The sequence below is a fragment of the Anomaloglossus baeobatrachus genome, chromosome 1 (genome assembly GCF_048569485.1).
Source record: "Anomaloglossus baeobatrachus isolate aAnoBae1 chromosome 1, aAnoBae1.hap1, whole genome shotgun sequence".
NCBI classification, from domain to species: domain Eukaryota; kingdom Metazoa; phylum Chordata; class Amphibia; order Anura; family Aromobatidae; genus Anomaloglossus; species Anomaloglossus baeobatrachus.
In genome coordinates, this window is record NC_134353.1 from 746,071,295 (window position 1) to 746,094,785 (window position 23,491).

Genomic DNA, 23,491 nt, shown 5'->3' on the forward strand with positions numbered 1-23,491 from the left:
GTAAATGTTTGAACAATGGATTGGATGGAGTACTATATACTTAGACAGAAAAATAAGTGTTTTTATCTATAATTAGACTTAGATCTGGGACATATGTCTGTGTGTGTATAAATATATATGTATAAGTACAGACTATAGAAAATGGGGAGAAAGAGTTTGAGCAGATGTGAGGTCAATTTTCCCTTTTCTCTGCCACATGTTCCTACAGATTTTAAAATGGTGGATGAAGCACATGGCTGAGGCATGATTGAGACAAAGACAGAGAGTATGGGGATGTGCAATGGATTGGATGGAGTACTATATACTTAGACAGAAACATGAGTGTTTTTAACTGTAGTTGGACCAGGACTGTGGCTATCTGTTTGTTTTAATGTTTTGTTTATTGTATCAATATTAACAGAGTATATGCACATAACAAAAAACATGTATTTTTAGCATCACAGTTAAACTAAATTGCATTAAATTGCATTAAATCGCCTTCCAGATACAAAATCATCTGTGGGATAGGATTTCAAATCAATTAAAAGTCATTATATCAATCGAGAAGTGGAGGGCGAGCCAGACCATGCCTTGCTCTCATAACATTATAAAGAGAAAAAACCAGTTTTAACCTTTTTCTTATTTAAAGAAAAAATAAAGAAAGAAAGAACACATAAAGGCAACAAGGAAATAGAGATGGGGGGGGAGGGAATCACTGAGGATTCTGAAAAAGCCTTCCAGCACCTATAGCTCAGTTTTAGGGAAGGAGATAGGGGGCCTAAGAGATTTGAGAAAGGGAGATAAGATAGAGGGGGAATGAAGTAGGGAGAGGGTGTTGGTCTTGGGTCCATTCATCATATGTGTATAGTAATCAGGACTAGGTTATCAACTCACTCAATCCCCTAATGGGGAGGAGGAGACGACCTAGGTTTCTTTATGACATCTCCTGCGCAATCGCCGTCAAGAAGGAAGGTTTGGATTTGTAGTCTTTCCAGGCTTTCCAGACTTGCCCAAAGAAGAACAGTTGTTGTCGTGAGAGGGCAGAGAGCTCCTCCGCGTGGTATAATTGGTCAATTTTCTGTAACAGCTGCGAAATGGTGGGTATCATAGTCGTACGCCACAATTGAGCAATCAGCAGTTTGCAGGCTGAGCTCACAAAAGACACCAGTTTCGAGTTACCCTTATCATTAGGCCACAATGGGAAATTTAGTAATAGATGCATGGGTTCTGGGTCCTCCTGCTTGTTTGTAAGGTCAAAAATCAGCTGGATTGCCATCCTCCAGAATATCTGGAGGCGGGGGCACGTCCACCAAATATGCATATACGTTCCTCTATCCCCCTCACATCTCCAGCAGAGATCCGAAGAGGCAGACTGCCAAGCCTCGGCCGTGTCCGGGACTATGTACCATCTCGTCACTACTTTGAAGGAGCTCTCTTGAACCCTCACACAACATGATGGTCCATGTGAGGCACCGTAAATTTGACTCGTTTGAGCGTCAGTAAATGTGGTGTTCAAATCTTTTTCCCACTTCAATATGTAAGCTCTTTTTACTACCAATTCTTTTGTAAGTAGAGTGTTATACAAGCGAGATAAGATTTTTTTAGGAGACCTTGTTTGCGAGCAAAATGATTCAAATGTGGTTAAGGGTCTAGTGAGGCTGGACTGTGACAGTAATGGTTGAATTGTGCGTTTTATTGTCATATAGTGAACAAATGTGAGTTTAGAAAGTAGGGGGATCTCACCCACCTCCTGCCTCGAGACCAAAGAACCATCTTTTAGAAGATCTACAGCTGGGATCTTTGCATTACTTGAATGTGGAGGCTTCACGGTGTTGGCGAGATTCAGGCTGGAGTCTAATATATCGGAGATTAGGGTAAGTGGTGATAGAGGAGGGGCCAGGAGCTCTATGTTACGATTCCAATTGTCCAGAAGTGTTCTAGTCAGTTCGTTGGTACAAGATCTTTTGTTTCCCTGACAAGGGGGGGTAAATAAAAGAGCACGCAAGGGGGAGGGGGCCAGGTATTCCTCTATTGTCGTCCATAGCTTATTCGGAGGGCGCCTGACCCAGTCTACTGCTCTAGAGAGGACAGCAGCTTTATAATATGTGGATATGTTGGGGAGTCCCATTCCCCCTTTTTCCTTTGGGAGGCTTAGAGTGTGAAAATTAATTCTTGGTTTGTGTTTGTTCCAGATGTAATTGAAAATTAAAGAATTACATTGAGAGAGGAAAAAATTAGGGACTGGTATAGGTAACATTTGAAAGAGGTATATGAATTTTGGAAGTACGATGCTTTTGATTAAATTTTTCCGGCCTATCCAGGAAATGAAAGGCGCTTTCCAAGAGGCTATTTGCGTAGTGAGTTTGGGGAGGAGAGGCTTATAATTCAGGTCGAAGAGTGATTTGGGGGCTTTCCCTATTTTGATGCCGAGGTAGGTAATGTGGCTTTTTGGCCATTTGAATGGGAACGACTTCTGGAGGCTGTTAATGACATTACTCGGGATGTTTAGACTCAGTGCTTCAGATTTGGAGAGATTTATTTTAAAGTTAGACCATTGGCTATATTCTTCTAGTGTGTTCATGAAGGCAGGGAAGCCTCTTTCGGGTCTGGACATTACTACCAACAAGTCATCAGCAAAGGCGGCGGACTTGTGGTGAATCCCCTGTAGGTTAATCCCCTCAATTTCCCGGTTTTGTTGGATGGAGCGTATCAATGGTTCCATTACCATGACAAAAAGTAGGGGGGACAAGGGACATCCCTGCCTGGTTCCATTCTTAATGTCGAAGGGGTCAGTCAGCGTGTTATTTATTTTGATTCTGGCTGTGGGGGATGTATACATCTGTAGTATTGCATGTATGACAATCTGAGGAAACTGAAATGCCTCCAACGTGCCCCTCAAGAAGGTCCAGTCTACCCTATCAAACGCCTTTTCGGCATCCGTTCCCAAAAGCACTAGGGGCAAGCTCCGGGTCCTAGCATATTGCATTAAATGAAGTAAGCGTAGCGCATTGTCCTTCCCTTCTCTTCCCCGTATAAATCCGAAGGTCAGGAAGGATTTCCGCAACCTGGTTAGCGATTAAGCTAGCGTAGATTTTCAGGTCCACATTGTCATGATGTATTTTACCTTCTCACTGTATTTGCTGTAATACTATGTCAGGATGTGATGTCACTTTCCTTTGGTTGTAAATTGTCATGATGTATTTTACCTTCTCACTGTATTTGCTGTAATACTATGTCAGGATGTGATGTCACTTTCCTTTGGTTGTACTTATTGAACACTTTGAAATGTCTTGGGATGTAAGTAACCATACCTTCCCCCCATCTCCTGTGTCTCTGGGCCCATAATGCAATTATCTCTTGTCCACACAGCCAGGGGAACTTCTCATTGTTTCGTAAGCAGTGGATAACGCCAACTACACAAACCTGTAGACATCTCGGAGCCAACCTTCTAGAATCTTCTAGTGGGCCCAACCATTGCATAGACCCCTACCCTTGAGGGGCGGGCCCACGAGCTCAAACAATTCACTCCTGTTTCTAAATGCAGTTGGGAGTTGAGTTTTTGAAGAGGAAGGGAGCGAGATCTGAATCTGCGGACAGACCTCGCCGTCCAGTGGATTGTGTGGGATTTCTGGGACTCTGAAAAGGACTATTACGTTGTGATCTGGCACTTTGGATTATCGGGAGGTGCCCCCGAATCTGTTTTATTTGGACTTGTCGTGTGCTGTTCCTGTATTCCTGTTAGTAAACCTGTTGGATCATCCTCGGCCTGTTGTCTCTCTTTGCTCTGATGTACACCCCGTCACAAACTGGTGGCAGCAGCGGGATCAGAGCAGAAGAAATGGAGGACAACAGCCAATCGACGTCTGAAACCAGAACCTCAGGATACAGGAACTGGACTGTGGCGAGTCTACAAACAAAGGCCCGTGAATTAGGTGTCGGCTACAAAGGACTCTCTAAGGAGCAACTAATTGAGGCATTGGAACACGCTTGCCTGCAAGATGGCACCGAGGAACAATTTCCACAGCAAGGGGAGCAAAGACGGGAGCCGGAGGTGAATACCCAAAAAAGTCAATGGGTTGTGTGGTACAAGGAAAAGATGGCACTGCTTGGAGATGAGGCCACCATAGAAGATAAGAGGGAGGCCATGCGTGGAGCTGAAGAGAAGGAGCGCAGGATGGAGGAGATGGCATTGCTGGATAAGCAGCTCGCTGTGGAAGCCGCGAGAGGTTCCAGACAGACTGTAACCCCAGCACCCATCATGAGGGAACTTCCCAGAGTGTCCCGCAAAGACTTCAAGCAGTTTAATGAGGCTGCTGGTGACATTGAGGGCTTCTTCCAGGACTTTGAGCATCAGTGTCGATTAATGGAAGTCCCAGAAAGGGAGCGCGTCCGGCATCTGGTTGGGCTCTTAGAGGGTGGAGCTGCTGCAGCCTATAGAGCTATGGACCCTTGGTGGAACTGTGAGTATGCGGATATTAAACAGACTATTCTAGAACATTATGCTGTAACGCCAGACACTTACAGGACTCAGTTCCGTACTCTAGCATGTGATGAGGAAGTGTCCTTCAAGATGTATGCCCACAAACTCAAACATCTGTGGCATCGTTGGTTGGAGGCAGAGGAGGCCTTAACCTTGGAGACCGTCCTCCAGGTCCTCCTAAAAGAGCAGTTTTACTTCAAGTGCCCCGCTGAGATCCGGGAATGGGTGCGTGAAAGGAGACCAGCCACTGTGGAGGAAGCTGCAGCTCTAGCTGATGAGGCTCTCACCATCAAGCCTCAGTGGAAAAAACTACTACCCAGTGAGAAAAAAAACACCAACCCCCCAACGCTGGTGGCCCCTGGTCCTTCTGGCCCCAATGTTCACCATCACCCTAGACCGTCAACTCATGGGGACCTTCGTGTGACTGTGCCTCGCATTACTCCTGCTCCACCTTTGGGAATACGACGCGGAGGAAGAATCCCAGAGCGCAGATGTTATGGATGTGGGCAGCCTGGGCACATGCAATTCCAATGTCCAGGTGTTCGTAGACAGAACAGCTACAGACCGCCTTTGCCTGTTCATTACCTACAGACACCTTCACCAGGAGAAGAGCTGGATTCTGTGCCTGATGACTTGCCAAGTGACTCAGATATCCTGGCTCCCCTACCCGGAGTCTATGGGGTGCGAGCTCCAGCCACCTGTTCTTCTGATCTTCAGGACAAACATCTACAGGAGGTCGTGCTGGATGGCCAAAAAGTTGTTGGCTTCCGTGACACTGGGGCTTTCCTCACCATAGCCGATCCCCGAGTAATTCAACCACAAGCAATTCAAAAGGGACCAGGAATTGCCATTGAACTGGCAGGAGGTACCCAGAGATATATTCCAAGAGCGAGTGTGACCCTGGATTATGGCTTTGGGGCAAAACAATGTGTGGTCGGTGTGATGAGCGGCCTCCCTGCAGACGTTCTTCTAGGAAATGATGTGGGGAATCTTCATTGCCACTTTGTCGGTGCGGTAACCAGAAGTCAAGCCAAGAGAGCAGCCCATGTGGACGTGTACAACCCATCCATGGAACTGAGGCCACCAGAACTGCCATTACAGCCGGTGAGTGATTCTTCTTGTGGGGATAATATGAATGTTACTTGGGATAAAGTTCAGTTTAGACAAGAAGTAGAGACTGACCCCACCCTTGCTAGTTTTAGAACTCGGGCTGAAATAGGGCAGCTAGGGGAAAACGGAGAAAGAATTATCAGAGAAAATGGACTTCTGTATCGGGTTGCCAATGCCGACTCCCTAGATAAGCCCTGGACTTATAGCAAACAGCTGATTGTTCCTCAGAAGTACAGAATTCCCCTATTACACCTGGCTCATGACATTCCTACGGCTGGCCATCAAGGCAAAACCCGCACCGAGAGACGATTGACTCAAACTTTTTATTGGCCGGGGATTTCCCAAGCAGTGGCGCATTTCTGCCGAACTTGTGACATATGTCAGCGTAGAGGGCGACCCGGAGATCACCCAAAGGCACCCCTGCAACCGCTCCCTATAATAGAAGAACCCTTTCAAAGAGTAGCTGTTGATATCATTGGACCTCTGGCTAAACCAAGTAAATCTGGAAAGCAGTACATTCTCACTGTTGTGGACTACGCCACCCGATATCCAGAAGCCGTGGCCTTGTCAAGTATCTCTGCAGCCAAGGTGGCCGAGGCCTTGGTTATTATTTTTACCAGAGTAGGATTCCCCAGTGAGATCTTGTCGGACCAAGGCTCCCAGTTTATGTCAGAGTTGGTCCAGTGTCTGTGGCGCACCTGTGGAGTACGAGCGATCCGAACGACTCCGTATCATCCCCAAACAAATGGACTTTGTGAACGATTCAACGGCACTCTGAAGAATATGCTGAGGGCCTTCACGGACCGAGATTCAGACTGGGAGAAGTACCTACCCCATCTCTTGTTTGCCTATCGGGAAGTTCCCCAGGAGTCCACTGGGTTCTCCCCCTTTGAACTACTCTATGGAAGAAAGGTCCGAGGACCCTTAACCCTGCTCAAGGAATACTGGGAGGGGCAAGTTGAAGATACGGGAACCCCTGTTGTCCCTTATGTCCTAAAGCTGCGAGAAACCTTGGCCCAACTTGCTAGTTTTGCACAGAGTCATTTGCGTATGGCTCAAACCAGACAGAAGACATGGTATGACCGTAACGCACGCTATCGGGAGTTTGTAGAAGGACAACAAGTCTTAATGATTGTTCCCCATCGGCAGAATAAACTGCAGACCACATGGGAGGGTCCCTTCCGGGTTCTCAGAAAACTGAATGATACCAATTACCTTCTTGCTTTAGATGATCAGGGGCTAAGGCAAAAGACTGTCCATGTGAATATGATTAAGGAGTACCATGACCGGAACATTCCAATGATAGCAAGCTGTCGGTTGGCTTCAGAAGATGGTCAAGAGGATGAGGACTCTCTACCTGATCTCGTGGAAGCAGCGAGAGCCCCATCCACTGTGGAACAGGTTCCCCTGGGAGATTACCTGGACTCCTTACAGAAAATCCAGATGCTGGAAGTGCTTCAACAGAGACGGGCTGCTTTCTCATCCCAACCAGGTCGAACCACCGTCACCCAACATCATGTGGACACTCAGGGCATCCGTCCCATACAACTGGCTCCTTACCGGGTACCTGAATCAGTTCGAAACACCATGCAGCACGAACTGGAGGAGATGTTACAGCTTGGGGTAATCCAGGCCTCCCATAGCCCTTGGGCCTCCCCTGTGGTGTTAGTACCCAAGAAGGATGGGAGTACTCGATTTTGTGTGGACTATCGGCGACTAAACGACCATACCGTCAGCGATCCTTACCCAATGCCTCGTATTGACGAACTTCTAGACCGACTGGCTGGGTCCCGATATGTCACTACCTTGGATCTCAGTAAGGGATACTGGCAGATCCCTCTAACGGATGAAGGGAGAGAACGGTCCGCTTTTATAACCCCCTTTGGTCTGTATGAATTTCTAAGCATGCCTTTTGGAATGAAAAATGCCCCGGCCACCTTCCAGAGAATGGTGGATCAGATCCTCCGGGGATGTGATGACTTTGCTTGTGCCTACTTGGATGATATCGCCGTCTTCAGCCACACATGGGAGGAACATCTGAATCAAGTAGCCATTATTTTGGACCTGATTCTTGCAGCCGGCCTAACTATTCGACCCGATAAATGCCAATTGGGGATGGGGGAAGTCCAGTACCTAGGACATAGAGTGGGAGGAGGGAAGCTCCGACCTGAGCCTGCCAAAATCCAGGCTATTAGAGACTGGCCTGTACCCCAAACTAAGAAACAAGTTATGGCTTTTCTGGGCACTGCCAGTTATTACCGAAAATTTGTTTCTCATTTCAGTACTGTGGCCAAGCCTCTTACCGACCTGACCAAGAAAACAATGCCCCGGCTGGTGATCTGGACTCCAGCCTGTGATGAGGCTTTTAACCGGCTGAAGGATGCTTTGATCTGCGATCCTGTCCTGGCTGCTCCAGACTATAAGAGGAGATTCATTGTGCAGACGGACGCCTCTGCTTATGGACTGGGAGCTGTCCCCAGCCAGGTGAATGCAGCCGGGGACGAGCACCCCATCGCCTATCTCAGCAGGAAGCTGCTGGACCGAGAAGTGGCCTATGCAACTGTTGAGAAGGAATGTCTGGCTGTAGTGTGGGCCCTTAGGAAACTAAGGCCCTATCTGTATGGGCGAGAATTCACTGTGGTTACTGATCACAATCCGCTCACCTGGCTGAACAGAGTCTCTGGGGACAATGGACGCTTACTGCGATGGAGCCTGGCTCTGCAGCCCTATAACTTTACCATACAATATAGAAGGGGCAGCCAACACCAAAATGCAGATGGACTGTCCAGGCAAGAGGAGCCTTGAGTCCTGTCAGCCATGCCTGCGTGTACTTAACCAGCGACCTGTAGAGGTCCCTAGTACGTACACAAGTTGGGAGGGGAAGGAATTGTCATGATGTATTTTACCTTCTCACTGTATTTGCTGTAATACTATGTCAGGATGTGATGTCACTTTCCTTTGGTTGTAAATTGTCATGATGTATTTTACCTTCTCACTGTATTTGCTGTAATACTATGTCAGGATGTGATGTCACTTTCCTTTGGTTGTACTTACTGAACACTTTGAAATGTCTTGGGATGTAAGTAACCATACCTTCCCCCCATCTCCTGTGTCTCTGGGCCCATAATGCAATTATCTCTTGTCCACACAGCCAGGGGAACTTCTCATTGTTTCGTAAGCAGTGGATAACGCCAACTACACAAACCTGTAGACATCTCGGAGCCAACCTTCTAGAATCTTCTAGTGGGCCCAACCATTGCATAGACCCCTACCCTTGAGGGGCGGGCCCACGAGCTCAAACAATTCACTCCTGTTTCTAAATGCAGTTGGGAGTTGAGTTTTTGAAGAGGAAGGGAGCGAGATCTGAATCTGCGGACAGACCTCGCTGTCCAGTGGATTGTGTGGGATTTCTGGGACTCTGAAAAGGACTATTACGTTGTGATCTGGCACTTTGGATTATCGGGAGGTGCCCCCGAATCTGTTTTATTTGGACTTGTCGTGTGCTGTTCCTGTATTCCTGTTAGTAAACCTGTTGGATCATCCTCGGCCTGTTGTCTCTCTTTGCTCTGATGTACACCCCGTCACACACATTCAAAAGCGAAATGGGTCTATAACTTCCACAGCTTTCCGGGTCCTTCCCTTCCTTATGTATCAATGATATGTGGGCTTCCAGAGTTTGTTTGGGAATAGGATCACCCAAAAGTAGAGCATTGCATGCTGCCAGGAGGTGGTCCCCCAAGATATCAAAGAACTTTTTATAATATATGGTTGGTAGGCCATCCGGGCCCGGTGCTCTTCCCATGGGGCATCTGGACAAGGTGGACTGAACCTCAGCACGAGAAAATGGTTTTGTCAGGGATTCTTGTTGTGATTTGGAGAGTGTTGGGAGGTTTAAATTGGCTAGGTAGTTATGTATGCCACATTTTCTCTTGTCCATTTCTGCTGTTGACTCTTCTGGCCGGTGTCCCTGTGGTGTTTTAAGTGTATGTATAAACGTGCGGGCCTGTCTTGTTTTAATTAATGACATCATAAGTTTGGAGGCTTTGTCCCCATGTACAAATATACGGTTTTTCCAGCTCAAGTGTAACTTGGCCGATTGTTTGTTGAGTATGTCTCTCAGTGCAACCCGTTTGGCAGTCAATAATTCTAGAGTCTGTTGGGACAGAGATTTTTTGTGTTGGGTTTCCAATATAGTTATCTCTTCATATAGGTTTTGTAGGATTAGTTTTCTTTGTTTATTAAGGTATGAGGAAATGGAGATCAGTTCTCCCCTTATGACCGCTTTGTGTGCCTCCCACAGAAGTGGTGTTTTGATGTCTTGCGTCTTATTCTCCGCAAAATAATTTTAAATAATAAATAATTAAAGAGGATCGGAGATACGTTTCCTGTTGTCTTCTGAGGAGAGAACTGACTCATTTAACCTCCATGTGCGGTGAATCAGATATGCCCTCTGTAGTGTGAAATTTGCCGTGACATAGCTATGATCAGAGTGTGGCGTGGCTTGTATTGTCGTGTCAATGACATTAGGTAGCAGAAACCTGGGTAAAAAAATGTAATCTATCCTGTGATATGATTTATGGGGATGAGAAAAGAAAGTATAATCTTTGGTTGTTGGATGTTGTAGTCGCCAGATATCGGTCAAGGATAAAGAGAGAAGAGCAGTTTTGACTCGAGAAAGGTCTCTAAGTGATATGTGGCTCTTTTTTGATGTTGAGTCTAATGTTGGTTCCAAAGCTACATTAAAGTCTCCACAAAGTATTGGAATGCCTTCCGAAAATGTCTTGAATTTTTTGAGTGTGGAAAGCAGCCATCTCACCTGTCTGATATTTGGAGCATAAATATTTCCCATAGTTACCATTGACCCTGCTAATAGGCCTTTAACAAAAATGTACCGGCCCTCCGGATCAATTACTTCATGTTGGGGTAAAAAGGGTATGTCTTTGGCGAATGCTATCGACACCCCTTTAGTCCGTTTATTTGGAGAGGGAGCATGGAACCACGTATTATAGTATGCTTTTTCAAAGCTTGGAATTTTGCCTTTACAAAAGTGTGTTTCTTGTAGAAAAATTATGTCAGTACGTTTCTTGTGAAAATTAGATAAGGTTTGTGCCCTTGGTATGGGAGAATTCAACCCATGAGCGTTAAAACTTGCCACATTAAATACCTTATGTTGTGTCTGCATAGTGACGATTGCGGGTGGATGACTCTTTTTCCGGTGGGATGAATGGACCAGACCCACGACCGTGCTGGGAAAGAGGGGAGCAGAAGAGATGGGGGATAGAGAAAAGATCAGATAAAGAACAAAATGTTAAAGTCAACAATAACAACATTTTCAACACCTAGATAAGAGTAGATACGTATCTAGAGGGAGCAGAAAGTGTGGAACCCCTAAAGAGACTTCATGCTTTTAACATGCATAAACAATGATTGGCAATAACAGGCTTGAGCCTAGACCTTCTCGTGGGGCTTGTTTCCTGAGTTCGCCTGTTGCTTCTGTGCCGCATTGCGTCTAGGCCTTTGGGCCTTCGGGTTGACGCTGTGCCAGGGTGACGGCTCTGGAAGTTGCTGTAACGCAGTTGCTGAACTATGGATCTCTAATTCAGGATACTTTTCCAGGGTAATCCCCAGATCTTCGCAGATTTGCTTAATTTCGCCTGATGTTTTGCCTTGATAGTGTTTCCCTTTCGCTGTTACTGCAATGCCAAATGGATATAGCCAGCGGTATGGGAATTGGCGTTGGCGTAGCTCCTCTGTGAAGGGTTTCAGTATTCGCCTCTTGGTCAGAGTGGTGGCAGCTAGGTCTTGGAAAATCTTGACTTCGGAATCTTCATATTTTATGATGCCAGCTTCTCTTGCTTTTTGGAGGATGAGCTCCTTAATACGGTAGTCCATGAAACGGCAGATGACATCTCGTGATGGTTCCCCCTGCCTGGGACGGGGTCTCAGGGATCTATGGGCTCTGACCAGCTCTATCAGTGGTGCAGGGTCAGTGTCTATCAAATCGGTGAAGATGCTTAAAAGAGCTGGGGTCAGGGCTTCATTTGCTACCATTTCTGGTAGTCCTTTTATTCTGAGATTGTTCCGCCTCTCCCTATTTTCATGATCCTCCAAAATAGTATGTATTTGGTTGATATTATCTGCTTGTTGGTGAAGACAAGAGATGATGGCGTTGGATGTTGTGGTAATCGTGGCCTGGGAAGCTTCCAGTGTTTCCACTCTGTGGCCTATCTGGCCAATATCCTGTTTGATATGAGAGAGTTCCTTCACTACCGGTTCCAAGGCTTTGTTGAGAATCCGTTTGATAAAGGACCTGGAGATTGGGAGGCTCTTGCTAGAATCCATGTCCTCTGCGTCACTGGCATCCTCCTCCATTTCTTGTGTGGTATTAGCAGATGAGTTTTGAGGGCATTCGGCCCCCGCCTCTGCTGGCAAGAGATGTTTTTTGAGGAACTTGTCAACATCTGCTTGGGTCGTGGTCACCGCTGTTTTAGGCAGAGCACTGGCCATTTTATTACCAAATTTGACCATGTCGAAGTCAGCTCTTATTGTATTATCTTATATCCAGTATAGTGGGGGTCCGGTCACTTCGCTCCCTCTGTGCAGTGTGGTGTGCACCGCTTTACATGCCCCTGTGGGGGGGGGAGGGTGTCAGATGGTTTGTGCTTTTTTATATATTGTAGGACTATTTGGATGCCCTCTGTGTTCCTTCTTCTGCGTTTTCCCGTCAGCTGCCCCTGGGACAAGGAAGATATATAACTCCAGGTCTGGGAAGGTTACTTAAGAGCCCCTCTTGAGACCCTAAATGTAAAAGTCTCACTCCTGGCAGACCCTCAGGTAACAAGTAAAGGAGTGGGGTATCTCTGGATATGCTGTAAATGCAGCCCTTATGCTGTGGGGGGGGAGGTGAGGGGGGGGGGGCTCACGTTTTAGAACTCCCCCAGGTTCCCCTAACCGGTGCTTGAGTGCGGCTTCACCCCTAACTTGGGCCTGGCAGCCCTCTGACTTCCAGGCAGCCGCCCAACGGGCGCGGCAGAGGAAGGACGCCGACCCACTGTATGAGGGTCGTGGTGGGGTATGTCCCGGACTCTCCTGAGTCTCCCTGGGTGTCCGGGGGTGTGGAGATAGTCACTTACCACCCGAGCTCCTCTCCGGTCCCAGCCAGGTTTTCGACTGTGGCTATCTGAATGTGTGTATATGATATATATAAATGTATGTGTGTGTGTATGTATAAAATCCAGACTATGCAACATAGGGGGAAATAGTTGAGAGAAAAAAAAAGTTTACCTTCCCCTCCCCCCACATGATGCTGCAATCCCAACAAAGAGAAGGAAATCACGTGCTGTGGGGCCATTTTCTATAGGCCTCAGTGGAGCTGACAAAACTGCAGCCACTGAATAACATGAAGTGTTAGTAAATGTTTATAGCACTAAAAGATGGAATATTGAATGATTGGGTAGTTGTGGAAAACACTAAATATAAATCCAGTGTGCAGGTTGGATTGAGTCAGGACAGTCACAAGGAGCAATATCATATTAATTAGTAAGCAAGTAAAGAAAAGAGAAAAACCTTAAAATAAACGTACCTTAAAACAGATCTGATGAAAATAAATAAATATTCCAGTTATGGATTTGATAGACTGATCCTGAGAGTTGCATGTGTTTTTTTAAAAAAAATAAATAAATGAATAAAAATAAATAAAAAATAAATAAATAGAGATGGACCCCAACTTGCATCTTGCAGAGAGAGGAAAAAAAAATGCTTGTCTGTGGCTTCAGAGAGAGGAGGGAAATACAGGCTTTTCCACTAGAGTATCCGGTTACAGGGGGGGGGGGTTAGTTCTATCTATTTAAGTTTACACCTTAAAGAGCAGCCCAAGAAAAAAAAAAAAAAGAGCTTTCTGCATTTAATTCATTGCAAATTATACTGGAAAAAGGTATAATTTATTTTACTAATTTTATCCCAAAGAAATAAAAGTTAACTGTGGACATGTTTAGATTCATTGATAGCTTTTCAGGAATAGAAGTCTGTTAGATATTTTTTTCTATGGCAAATCAACATTTTGTTTTCCCACATGGCCAGTTTATTTGTTCTAGATTGTTTTATCCCTTCAAGTTATAGGACAGTATCACAGAGATGCTGATAATCTCCTCAATGTTTCAAATATGAACACCTCTACATCCAATATCCAGAGGTTGTGCTACGTTATTATTATAGTTATTATTATTATTAATAATAATAATAATAATAATAATAATCATCATCATAATAATAATAATAATAATAATAATGTATTAATAATTACAATAATTTGATTTAAGGAATGTGGATGATTTATGGAATTCTGTGTTTTATATTTAATGTATTGAATAATCTGCTTTCTTTTTATAGAAAGAATGATTGCAATGCAGTTTTCTGTGGTCCAAGCAAAGGTTATAAAAGCCATTGAAAGGGTTTTGCATTATTAAGTTACAGATAAAAACAATATTTCTGGTGTTACCGATTAGGTGCAATCTATACAATGTGACTTTTATGCCTAAATGTAGAGCTTCGGGGCCACACACTTTTTGAATCTAATTATGTTTTGGATAATAGATTCAAAAAGGGGGGGAAAGATGATGTGGAAAGTCACACATTATTTAAGGTTTTAATTTGTTCATCGATTGAGTTTTTCTATTAAGTTGTCTTTTTATATTTTTATCTGTAAGGAGGATACAGCAGACATACATATATCTCATGATTGCTCTGATGTAACAAGAATTGTCAGGTTTTGAACATGTCTCAGATGAGCCCATTGCTAATGCAGATTTTGAGTTTTTCCGTAGATGGATCCAGGTACCAAGATGCTGGTTGATTCTACACTGGATATGCTAAGGTTACGCAACATGAGGTAATAAAAATCAAACCACTCCTCTCCCATCGTAATAGGAGAACGAGATGAAGATTTGCGATCACTGTGGTTTGTAGAGCGGAGGGGGGTAAGATAGGAAAATGTGGAGTGTGACGTGATAAATCTATAAAGACCGTAGAGAGTGTATATGAGCCCAGGTGGAGGAGCTCTCCTGTTATCAAAAGAGCCGGTGACTGATGGAGCAGGCAACAAAGAAGCAGTGCATGGGCCTAGAGTTGAGAGTCCTTTACCAATGCAGACCAGTACCAGTACCTCGGTGGCTCCTGTCACGTCGTCCGTGACATTGGTCACTCCTTGTGTTTTTAAATCCCTACAGGAACAAGCGATTCAGAAAGGAATGGCGTGTGAGACGCAGGGCGCCAGCTGACTGAGGAAGGTCTGTGGATAAAGGGCGGTAAGCTTTCTCTGCCATGAGCGCTCTACTCAATAATGGCCCAGGTAACCCATGTGACAAAGGTGTTGGGATGGACAAGCTATGGGCGGCACTACTGCTCAGTACCCAGGTGGCCAGACACCTCCAGTTTTGTAAGACGTGTGCTTATTAAGGTAGAAAAACTGTAAAGACCTCGTAGCAACACCCCCCTCATCCGCTCTACTGCTCCGGTGATTGCAGATTAGTCATATACATCTACCATGAGTAGGTTTATATGAGTTTTGTGCGTGTTGTGTGAATTTCTTTTCAGGTCTGCTCTGAAACATATCCAGTATGGAAAACATTACTGCTGAAAAACTCATGATGCTGGTGCTATGTAAAGATGGAGTTCCTAAAAAGCGGTAAAAGTACATATTCTATAGCAGAGGTCACTATAGAGATCAGTACTTGGGGATGCCCCTGATGAACCCCGTCTGCCATTGTGAAGAGGGGAGAAACGTGTTGGGATTCTTTCATGCTGAGTGTGTGACAAATATGTGTTTATTTTATTAGCCTGAGTGTGAATTGGACAGTGGAGGGTCTGTGATTGGACGAGATCTCCTCATGACTTTACCTGGCCTTATTATTATTATATTTATACAATGGGTACATGTTATACATGTGAGATATTTAATTTCTTTTAGGGTTTGGTCCTTGAATTTGCTGTATCATATTGATTTAAGCTACCAAACAGCTATGTAAAATACAGAGTGTGAATATTTAATCTTTGGGAATGAATTGGATATATATAATTGCATATTGACGCATCTTTATCCCCTGTATCTCATGGTTTTTATATTTCCCTCACTGACATTAGCAGCACGTATTAGCTTAGCAGTGTAGGGATAGGGAGGGTGAGCCGTCGGTGAGGGGGGGCGCCAATTCGCCTTATAGGGTGCCGACCTCCGCTGCGAGGTAGGGAGAGTTTAGGGCTATTGCCCCAATCCCTGCCCCTCCTTTATTGGAATATTTAATTGTGTCTATAGTCACATGGGTGTATGTTGTGTGGAATTTTAATGATCATAACATAAACATGTAATGATCCACAAGATAATGGTGGACGCTGGCAAATCATGTAACAAATGTTCGTTTTCCTTAATAATTAGATCTTTATATAAGGTATTTTTGGTTTCGTACCTAGAACGTGATTATATTTTTCACAGATACTTCAGATACAGTGTGATATCCTGACCAGTGATGTACGAGCCGTATACAACTGCCTGTATAGTGTGTTAAATATGTGTATCCTCCAATTCCAGATCCTAAATCAGTGTTAGGAGCACGTGGTCTCAAGCCAGGAGACTGGGTGATCCTAAAAAGACAAGTCAGAATGAGCCATGAGTCGGAATCAGGTGGACCGATCCAGCTTATCCCAACCACAGCAACTTCCATGAAGCTTGAGGGAAAACCCATCTGGAGACAACAACCGCTGTAAAGAGTCCATCGTACTAGCAGAATGAGGGGTCACAACACACATAGTGCTGGATTATCTCACATAGAACCTTATGGAGAATTTCTAGATTGGGGATGAAACATGGGAAATAACCATAACCAAGGGAACAATGGGTACTGGAACATCACACAAATAAGGGCTCATGGTGGGAAAAAACATTATCTGACGTGAACCAACCAATTATTTTAAGGGTTTAAGTGACTTTTTAAGGATAACATACACTTGTAGGTAACTGGTATTGTCTTATTTGTTGGTATTTGAAGCCGTAAAAGTGCTACTCTGTGTTACTGAAGGTAATCGGATCCATGCGTAAGGGAAATCTTGTTAAAGGCCTCTTGGTGGTAGATTGTGGACCCGAGACAAGAAGAGATCCATTAGTGTTGTGATACAATCATGTGTACTCAGGTAGAAAAGTCTCGAAGACGCGGACAGCACTCAGATTTTGACTGAGATTCAGTCTTTCAGAAACAGTAACGCTAATAGCTGCAGCATAACAGTAAGAAGCTTATTCTTACAATTGCCTTACTCTTTCTTATCGATTAATCTCAAAATCTTCGGTATTAAATAGTCTGTTCTAAGGACTGGTTCGTTACCTGTGCCTCTGTGAACTGTGTGCGGGATGTGATCAACTCTCTGATTAGCAGTCTGTACCAGTGGGGCAAAGGCTTAGCATTGCTTGTATAGCGGATAGAAAAATGAAAAAGTTGCAGTTAAAGCATTAGAGCTGATGTGTTAGGCTGCTTTCACACCTCCGGTTTCTGCAATGCGGCACACTCCGGCACTTTGCAGGAAAATCGCAACCGTTTTTTTTTTGCTGCCGGTTGCGTTTTTTCTGCATAGACTTTAATTAGTGCCGCATTGTGCCGCAAAGCCTTGCGTTCCATCCGGTTTTTGCCGCATGCGGCAGATTTAGCCGATGCGGCGGCCGGATGGAACGTTGCCTGGCACGTTTTTTCGTGCGGCAAAGAAAACCCGCATCGCGCCGCATTCGGCCGATGCGGCGCATTTTTCAATGCATGCCTATGGCGACCGGATGCGCGATGCCGCATGCGGTTTTTGCCACTGCGCATGCTCAGTAGCATGCCGCAAGCGGCAAAAACCGGACGGGCCGCATGTAAAAAACTTATGCAAAGGATGCAGTGTTTTCACCGCAGCCGTTGCATAGCTTGCACAGCCGGATTGAGCCGCAGAACTCAAGCCGGATGTGTGAAAGCAGCCTTAGAGGACCACGGTAGGGTCAGAAGGTTAATAAAGTATGTAGGGGGGACTGTTGAGGAGAGCCATAAGATTAAATACTTAATTAACCTCTTGACAAGGGATTGTGGGAAATATGTCGATTTGCCTTACATAATTCAGGTTTCAGATCATATACATGACACAGATATAAAGATGGCCGCCATTTCCTGTTATCCACACCTTGCTTGGAATACAAGGAATGTCCAGATGAAAGAAGACCACCATATAAGGGAAGACCCCTAGTCAAGCTAGAAGACATCACAGACCAAACCATCAGCATGGATGCACCAGATGACGTCCCTCCCATCATCATGGTTTCATCCACTGAAGTCAGACATCAACAGCAACACGGATCTCCCCATTGGCTAGCTCATGAACTGTCCCACTAAATGGGCATCTCTGAACTTGTGTACGCCCCTAGCCTATAGCAAGAGGACGCATGTTCCTTCTCTGTCTGTTTGGTGCCATTTCTACTGTGACCAAGAAGAGATTTCATATCCGACTGTGTCTGGTGTGAATTCTTTTATGTATGCACTTGGCCCATATCAATTCGGCCAGGCAGTAGGCAACTAGTGATCTCTGGTTAAGAGTTCACCCTAACATTAATACAAAAATAAAAAATGCGACACCTTCCCTTTAATCCTAATGCTCACCAGGGGGGAGCGGCTCAGGAAGGTAATAGGAGGAAGGGTGATGCTGCGAGCTCGGAGGAGGGGGTTCTGCTGCTCAGGAGGGTCAGCAATGCTGTGGCTCAGGGGTGTAGCCACGGGCGCATTTGAATCTGTATGGCTTACCAGGGCGGTAGTGGTGGAGCAGAGTCACAGGATGCTCTCGGGGGTGTTGCAGAGGCCGCCATTGATCTGCGGGCAGGGGGTCTGCGGAGATGTCACAACACAGGGTGTCTCTGCAGCAAGTGCATTGAGCTGACTGCCAGCTCCATTGAATCACCCAGGTTTGACAAGATGGACGTCAAGAAAATGATCGCAGAGGTGGCGCGTGCGCAGATAGGACTCCACGGCTATTTTCTTGAAGCTCATCGCATCAACCATGGGTGATTCAATTGAGTCGGCAGTCAGCTCAATACACCCACCGAAGAGATACCCTCACAGCCGCCTGCCCACAGATCAATGCTGCCCACCACGACACCCCCGAGCGCGTCCTGTGAGCCTGCTCGACCACCACCGCCTTCATAAGCCATATCTGTTTTGTTAGATGCACCCCCATTTTACCGCCAGTTTTGAGGGAAAAAAGTGCGTCTTAGAAAACGAAAAATATGGTAAATGAGAATCTTGAAGTATTGTGAACATGTTCAGGATCTTTTCCTTGCACTTTGTATTGTAGAAAAAAAACTGCAGCATATCAATTCTTTCTGTGTTTTTGCTGCCTTTTCTCCATTAAAAGTAATGAAAAAAAATGCAAGCAAAAATACATATAATGCATCAAAATGTGGTGAAAAGCCTTGTTTATGCTGCAGCATTTCTCCTGGCAGTAGATGCAGACTTGGTGCAGAAATTTCTGCAATCAAATCTCCATCTTGTGCACAGATTCCAGATTTGGAATCCAGATTGCACACTGTTCCTGGCAGCTTGGCGAATCTTTACATGTTATAAAGATATAATGCAAAAAGGGCCAGATGCAGTTTTCTGTATAGCTTAGGCTAGTTTCACACTTGCGTTGGACGGGATCCGTAGCATTGCGTTGTGTGACGCATGCAACGGATGCGTTGCATATAGTGGCACAACGGATGCTACGGATCATACAAAACAAAGGAAAGCTTTTTTTTTTTTTATTCTTTACAGTTTTACCGGCAGCAGACTATTGTGAACGATCAGCTGATCGCTCTCAATAGCCGGCTGCCAGTCGCTCAGCTGAGCGCTGTCACTTGCCGGCGGCCGGGCATGCCGGCGCTCAATAGAGCGCTTTCACTTGCCGGCGGCCGGGCATGCAGGCGGCCGGTCGCTCAGCTGAGCACTGTCACTTGCCGGCAGCCGGCCATGCAGGCGGGCGGGCGCTCAGCTGAATGTTCGGCCACCGCGACACAAAATAAAGTTTGATTTAAAAAAAAAAAAAAAAGAGAATTTTGTTTACTTACCGTAAATTCTTTTTCTTATAGTTCCGTATTGGGAGACCCAGACATTGGGTGTATAGCTTCTGCCTCCGGAGGACACACAAAGTACTACACTAAAAAAAGTGTAGCTCCTCCCTCTGAGCATATACACCCCCTGGATAACCAAATATAGCCAGTTTAGTGCAAAAGCTGAAGGAGAATAGCCACCCACAAGTAGAGAAAGAGCAAGAACTGGAACAACCGGAGCCTCTGTCTACAACAACAGCCGGTGATAACACGCGGAACGAGAAACTGCCAACAGGCAACAGGGAGGGTGCTGGGTCTCCCAATACGGAACTATAAGAAAAAGAATTTACGGTAAGTAAACAAAATTCTCTTTTTCTTTATCGTTCCTATGGGAGACCCAGACATTGGGACGTCTCAAAGCAGTCCATGGGTGGGAATAAACAGAAAACTGAGAAGTAGGCGAAACCTAACTTCACAAATGGGCGACAGCCGCCTGAAGGATGCGTCCGCCCAAGCTCGCATCTGCCGAAGCATGAGCATGCACTTGGTAGTGCTTCTAAAAGGTATGCAGACTAGTCCAAGTGGCAGCCTGACAGACCTGCTGAGCCGTAGCCTGGTGCCTGAAAGCCCAAGAGGCACCGACAGCTCTGGTCGAGTGTGCCTTGATCCTCGGCGGGGGAGGCACTTGAGTACACTGGTAGGCATCGGAAATGGCCGACCTAATTCAACGAGCTAAGGTCGGCTTAGAAGCCGAGAGGCCCTTACGCCGACCTGTGGTCAGCACAAAAAGAGAGGTGCACCGCCTAAGAACAGCGGTGCAAGACACATAGATCCGGAGCGCCCGCACCAGATCCAGAGTATGCAACGCTTTTTCAAAGTGATGAACAGGAGCCGGACAAAGGGAAGGCAGGGAAATGTCCTGGTTAAGGTGGAAGGAGAAACCACCTTAGGGAGAAAGTCCGTAGTCGGACGGAGAACCACCTTGTCTTGATGAAAAACCAAAAAAGGTGACTCCGAAGAGAGCGCAGCCAAATCAGAGACTCTCCTGAGGGAAGTTATGGCCACTAGAAAGACCACTTTCTGTGAAAGACGAGACAAAGAAACCTCCCTAAGAGGCTCAAAGGGGGGTTTCTGCGAAGCCGTGAGGACCAGATTAAGGTCCCAGGCATCCAAAGGCCGCCGGTAAGGCGGAATGTGCAGACCGGATTGTAGAAAGGACAGGAGGGTCGGCAAGGAAAAAGGCCAAGGAGCATGGCCGGAAGAGCGACACCAGGACAGGAAAATTCTCCAGGTCATGTGATAGATTTTGGCCAAGGAATACTTCCGAGCCCGAGTCATAGTGGAGATGACTTCAGAAGGGATACTAGAAGTCGTCAAGATCCAGGACTCAAGAGCCACGCCGTCAATCTGAGAGTCGCAGAATTCTGGCGGAAAAACGGACCTTGTGAGAGAAGGTCTGGACGGTCCGGGAGATGCCACTGCACCTCTACGGACAGATGGAGCAGGTCTGGGTACCAAGCTCGCCTGGGCCAGTCTGGAGCAATGAGGATGACCCGACGGCCCTCCATTCTGATCTTGCGCAGGACTCTGGGCAAGAGAGCTAGAGGGGGAAACACGTAAGACAGACGAAACTGGGACCAATCTTAAACCAGCGTGTCTGCTGCAAAGGCCTGAGGATCGTGGGAGCGAAGATCCACTTCCGGAGTGCCCCACTTGCGGCAGATTGACCGAAACACTGCCGGATGCCGAGCCCACTCGCCGCTGTCCACGGTTTGACGGCTGAGATAATCTGCCTCCCAGTTTTCCACGCCTGGGATGTGGACTGCGGATATGGTCGACTTGGAGTCCTCCGTCCACTGAAGGATGCGTTGAACCTCCAACATTGCCAGGCGGCTGCGTGTCCCGCCCTGGTGGTTGATGTAGGCAACCGCTGTCGCGTTGTCTGACTGGACTCGAATGTGCTTGCCCGCCAACAGGTGGTGAAAGGCTAAGAGAGCTAGAAGCACAGCTCCGATTTCCAGCACATTGATCGAGAGGGCTGATTCAGACGGAGTCCAAGTGCCCTGCGCTCTGTGGTGGAGATATACTGCTCCCCAGCCGGATAGACCGGCATCCGTGGTGAGGATCACCCAGGACGGGGCCAGGAAGGAGCGTCCCTGAGACAGAGAGAGGGGCCGAAGCCACCACTGAAGGGAGCCCCTGGTCTGTGGCGACAGAGCCACTAACCTGTGCAAGGAGGAAGTCCGCTTGTCCCAACAGCGGAGAATGTCCAGCTGCAGAGGACGCAGATGGAACTGGGCAAAGGGAACCGCTTCCATTGACGCCACCATCTGACCCAGCACCTGCATTAAGTGCCTAATGGAATGACGGCGGGGCCTCAGCAAAGAGCGCACTGCCAGTGGAGGGACTGCTGTTTGACTAAGGGCAGCTTCACAAGTGCCGGCAGAGTCTCGAATTGCATCCCTAGGTACGTGAGCTTCTGGGTCGGAGTCAGAGTGGACTTGGGCAGAATGACAAGCCACCCGAATTGGACTAGAGTGGCGAGAGTGAGCGAGACACTCCGCTGACAGTCTGCACTGGATGAAGCCTTGACTAGAAGGTCGTCCAGGAAAAGGGATCTGCCAACCCCTGGAGGTGCAGAACCGCAACCATGACCTTGGTGAATACTCGAGGGGCCGTGGCTAACCCGAAGGGGAGAGCCACGAATTGGAAATGTTCCTCTCCGATTGCAAAACGTAGCCAACGCTGGTGTGAAACTGCAATTGGCACATGCAGATAGGCATCTCTGATGTCGATGGATGCTAGAAAATCTCCTTGGGTCATTGAGGCAATGACTGATCGCAGAGACTCCATGCGAAAATGCCGTACCTGAACATGCTTGTTGAGAAGCTTGAGATCCAGGATGGGCCGGAAGGAACCGTCCTTCTTGGGGACTAGGAAGAGATTTGAGTAGAAACCTCTGAACCGTTCCCGGGCGGGAACCGGTACAATTACTCCGTTGGCCTGCAAGGATGCCACGGCCTGTGAGAAGGCGGCGGCCTTGGAGCAGGGGGGAGTTGACAGAAAAAATCTGTTTGGCGGGCTGGAACAGAATTCTATCCTGTAGCCGTGGGAGATGATATCCCGCACCATCTGATCGGAGACGTGTTGAAAACCACACGTCGCCAAAGTGGGAGAGCCTGCCACCGACCAAGGACGTTGCTGGCGCGGCCAGATAGTCAAGAGGAGGCTGCCTTAGTGGCAGCAGCTCCTGCGGTCTTCTGAGGACGCGGCTTCGTGCGCCAGTTGGGTTTTTGGTCCTTGGCTGAGTTAGTGGACGAGGCCGAGGGCTTAGAGGACGACCAGATGGAGGAACGAAAGGAACGAAACCTCGACTGGTTCCTGCCCTGGACAGGTTTCCTGGTTTTAGTTTGTGGCATGGAAGAACTCTTCCCGCCAGTAGCTTCCTTAATAATTTCATCCAGTTGTTCACCGAACAGCCTGGACCCAGCAAATGGGAGCCCAGCAAGTTACTTCTTTGAAGAAGCGTCTGCCTTCCACTCTCGAAGCCACAAGATCCTGCGGATAGGGAGAGAATAAGCCGAAGCCACCGCAGTGCGGTGAGAAGCTTACAGCATGGCAGACATGGCAAAGGATGAAAAGGCTGAAGCCTGGAAGTTAAGGCAACCATTTCGGGCATAGAGTCCCTGGTGAGGGAATGCATCTCCTCTAGAGAAGCAGAGATGGCTTTGAGAGCCCACACTGCTGCAAAAGATGGGGAGAACGAGGCCCCTGCCGCCTCATATACAGATTTGGCCAGAAGGTCAACCTGGCGGTCAGTGGAATCCTTAAGTGAGGTG